The sequence below is a fragment of the Brachyhypopomus gauderio genome, chromosome 12 (genome assembly GCF_052324685.1).
Source record: "Brachyhypopomus gauderio isolate BG-103 chromosome 12, BGAUD_0.2, whole genome shotgun sequence".
Classification (NCBI taxonomy): domain Eukaryota; kingdom Metazoa; phylum Chordata; class Actinopteri; order Gymnotiformes; family Hypopomidae; genus Brachyhypopomus; species Brachyhypopomus gauderio.
This window is the reverse complement of record NC_135222.1, coordinates 10,312,059-10,316,197: the sequence shown is the minus strand read 5'-3', so window position 1 is coordinate 10,316,197 and position 4,139 is coordinate 10,312,059. Positions and strand designations below refer to the sequence as shown.

The following is a 4,139-nucleotide window of genomic DNA, read 5'->3' as shown; positions in this document are numbered from 1 at the left end:
TTCCGCCCGTACGAAACCGCTGGCATACTGTAGGGAGGCGTGCGACATCAGCCTTCGTGAATAGCGTGGATCGCCCGAAAAAAGGTTGCGGAGTGAGACTGCGTCATTTCCTGAGTTTCGATGGACTTTAATTAAGAGGGTTTGCCTCATACCTCTAAGTGCTTGCTCTCAAATATACCCTCTACCATATCCTGTTGAGTACTGCTTTAAAATGATTATATGGGTAGCAGTTGTAATATACTGTACACTATATAGTTAGAAAGTGATCTTATGTTCTGCATATATTTTGCTTTTATGTGTGTGAAGACACGTCATTTGTCCCTGTCAATTACTGTCAATGCAGCCAGTATCTCTCCTAGTATCTCATAGTTTATCCTCATTTTCCATCAAACATTGTGTTTTTCACCCAGTATACTATAACATGCTGTTCGAAAGTGTATAAAATATACCTTTGTAGACTTTTCTAAAGCAACATGCACAATCACAGGTACAGTGGTCAACAGTCCCAGTTTAATTCCAATGAAGCAACACATTCCAGTTGTACAGCTCCCCCCCTACCCCCTCCAGTCCTAGCCAAAGTGGTACAGCCCAACCCCCCCCCCCCCCCCCCATCCTCCAGTCCTAGCCAGAGTGGTACAGCCCAAACCCCTCCTCCCCTCTGTCCTCCAGTCCCTGGCTGCTGCATCCTCCATCATTGCATTTCCCCTCATTCTCTATTTCTCCTTGAGGTCGAAATCGAGCCCTGACTGCACATCCGGGGGCCTGCTTCTCTCTCCGTCCCATCAATTTAGCCCAGGACTGTGGAGGAATACGGAGACGAAGAAGACGAAGGTAGGCGCAGATCATCTTTAATTTGTGCTGCTCGTTCTGCTCGGGGAGGATGAGGGGCCCTGGGGCTTGTACACCTTGGTGTCTCCCCAGGCCTGCACCTCTGCAAGGCCATCAAGACCTTTTACTCAGTACCATTCTGCATGCACCCATATCACTTTCTTGTGCATTTCCTCTTTCTTTTAGGACTCAACTTTATTCTGTCCCCTTCATTTATTCCCTGATTTTCCTCCCCTCCCCCTTCTCTTGTGCAGCATATGACTCATGCAGTTTCACAGAGAGAGAGAGGCAGGAGTGGACGCAGAGTATAGAGAAGCGTTTTGAATGCTGCAGTAGTTGTCACAGCTTTGTCTCATGCTGCGCTATTTGGGTAACACATATTCTATTGTGTGCAACACGTGCATGTGAATGTTGGGGCAAAAGGGGCTTTGTGTTTGTGACTTTTATTACCAGGCCTGTTTTGCAAACGTGCACGCCTGCTATCAATGACACACACTGACACGCGTGTACTTACAAGTATGCACATACACGGATGTGCACTATTCCAAATTTATTGGCTGTTGTCCCAAAAGCAGCAATTTGGCAAGCTGCCCATAAGAAGCAAATGCGATAATGTATGTTACAGTTTATGTATCCGGTGCACATTACAGTATTTCAAGGTCATGCTCTCTCTGAAACTTAGAGTATTTCAGTTTTCAGAGGTGGACATTCCAGGTTCAGAAGGTAAAACTCCTTTCCTGGATTTTATTCAAGCTTGCTGGATTTTCAAATTAGTTCCAGGTAAAATTAGTGGAATCAACACAATCCAGGAAGCCTGAGGAAAATTTTGGTGACTTTTACTTTCTGAACCTGGAATATCCACCTCCGTCAGTTTTCTACATTTGTGGGTGAGAAAGGAGATGGATTATCTGATGTTGTATTCTTTGTGTTACTGGATTTACATATACATTACATGTTTTGCCTCCTTTTCTCTCATGAGTCTCTCGTTTTTCTCCTCTCCCCTCTTCCCCTCTTCCCCTCTCTGCACTTCTCACCGTTCATCTGTGTAGGGACATCCAAACATACCAGAAGACAGATAACAGTTGACGTTCTTTTCTGACACATCTACATGGAAGCTAAAGCCAAGAGTGGGGTGAAATCAGCTCCAAAGATGGAGAAGAAAGAACCAGCACCCCCTCCAAAAGTTGACCCTGCCCCAGCTGACCCTGCCTCTGCGAAACCAGAGAAACCAGCAGAAGATGGGGCTTCTAATCCAGAGGGTGCATCAGATGGGGGCGAGGCATCAGGGGGCAGTTGCGAAATCCTGGAGAACCTGAAACCTTTCCTCATTGGTGGAGCAGTTATTGCCCTTGGAGCTGTATTGGTGGGTGTAATCTTATTAGCCAAGAAGAAATGACAGGATTGTGTGATTAGCTGATTGGTTAATGGGTGATTGGGTCATACACTATCAGAGGGGTGGTGTTTATATGCTGGGTTGGGGAGCCACTGTGCTTCTTCATTTTCAAGCAGTGCTTAAATTTTGATGCTAGTAGTGATATTGGTAATAGCCATAGTAGCAAGCTTGCTCAAGGCACATTCTGGTATGAATGTGACCATGCACAATCATTTGAACATCTGACACAAGTAACGAACACCCTATAGCATACACACACACACACACACACACACACACACACACACACACACACACACACACACACACACACACACACACACACACACACATACAGGCACAGACTTTTATCTTGCACATATTTGCAGCATTTATCTTAACTCTTTTTTTAAGTTCATTCCAGCTGCCATCTCTAATATATTTGTGCTCTATAAAGAATGTCACAATTAACCATATGACAATGTAGATGTTATCATTAAAATAAAGTGCAATATTACTGTAAAATATTCCAGTTTAGTAATATGGTTCTGAATCAGTTATAAAGTGATGTAATCCAAGATGATATTCGATAACAGATGTAAGAGTGAAGGACAGATTGTTGGTAAAGTATGTCAAATCACTGTCTCAGAGTGGGTTAGCCATGAGGTTTAAACATTATGCACTTTGTACTCGAGAGATAGCCAAAGTAGGCGTGTGATTGTATGTATGTGCATGCCCTAGCCTAGATATAGAAACTGCACTGATGGATTACTCCGTACTGAATTCTTAAAAAAAAAATCTAACAAAAAAAAACCAAACTATTGGAAAATATAATTTATATTTATCTAAATGTGTATGTATGTTCCTGTAAGGGTATTTCAACTTTGATTTATTTATTCATTTTTCCTATTACTATTTTTTATGTCAGTTGTTGTACCAAGTAGAGATTATTTTTAGTCACTCTAAATGTCTCACATGACTGCAAAACAATGCATTATGGGGATGCAGATCAGTCATTCTAACCCAGTCTCACTAGGACAGCTGGGCTAAAATGGACATGATCCGAAATAACCAAAATATGCACGCAATACAAAAATGTCTATGACTAGTCATGTTCCAGCTGTTACAACAGCACAACAGGATTTTCCTTTCCCTCAAGTGCGTATGTAATGCAATAATACCAATAGAACTCTGTAGATCAAATGGGCTAAGTTGATAGTACTTTTTAAACTAGCAGTGCTACTGATAGTAAGCCGTGATGGTGACTGGGAACTTTGTGGATGGTGGCTGTCTTTATGATGGTGGTGTTAATTATATGGATAACTGCTTCTTAATATTAATGTGTTGGTTTTGCACATACTCTCCCCAAATGCCCTTCCACTGGTCCTTGTGTAATGTTAAACAAGATGGCTTCCTTGTGAATTGTTGACCTTATTAAAGATCTATGAACCATATTTTCTCAGATGGCTTCAGACTTTTTTAAAAGTGTATTTTTAGTTGTTTATAGATTTCTAATATTGCTTTCTTGAATACTTCAGAAACATGTTCCTCAGTGCTAGTAATTAATTGTGTGAAATACAAAGATGTATTTTTTATGTTTTTTTATTTTTACTAAGTAATTGACCCACTTTTTTCTTTTAAAAGAAGAACAAAATAATTGTATTTGAGCTCTAGGATTTGATGACTACAAAAGACTTATTATTTAATATTTAATTATCCTTGGGTGCTCATAGTTAGATCAAGTTTGTTTCTCCAGTTCCTCATATACCTGAGTTACATGCAGAGCTCTTGATTATCTGGTCGAGGTTTGTTGTGAGATGAAATAAAATGACTATGGACACTTCTACTGAGATTGCCCGAGGACTAAACAGACTAACCTCTATCCTATGCTTATGACTACAAATAAAGACATGGTAACAAGCAAAACTGTACTGGTGCC

At 41.0% G+C, this 4,139-nt stretch overlaps 1 long non-coding RNA gene across 1 annotated transcript; it reads left to right on the top strand.

Moving 5' to 3' along the window:
* Positions 1-156: 156 nt before the first annotated feature.
* LOC143527791 (uncharacterized) lies at positions 157-3,654 on the top strand. Its single transcript, XR_013134262.1, has 2 exons — positions 157-831; positions 1,878-3,654. It is a non-coding gene; the product is annotated as an uncharacterized LOC143527791 (long non-coding RNA).
* Positions 3,655-4,139: the final 485 nt, after the last annotated feature.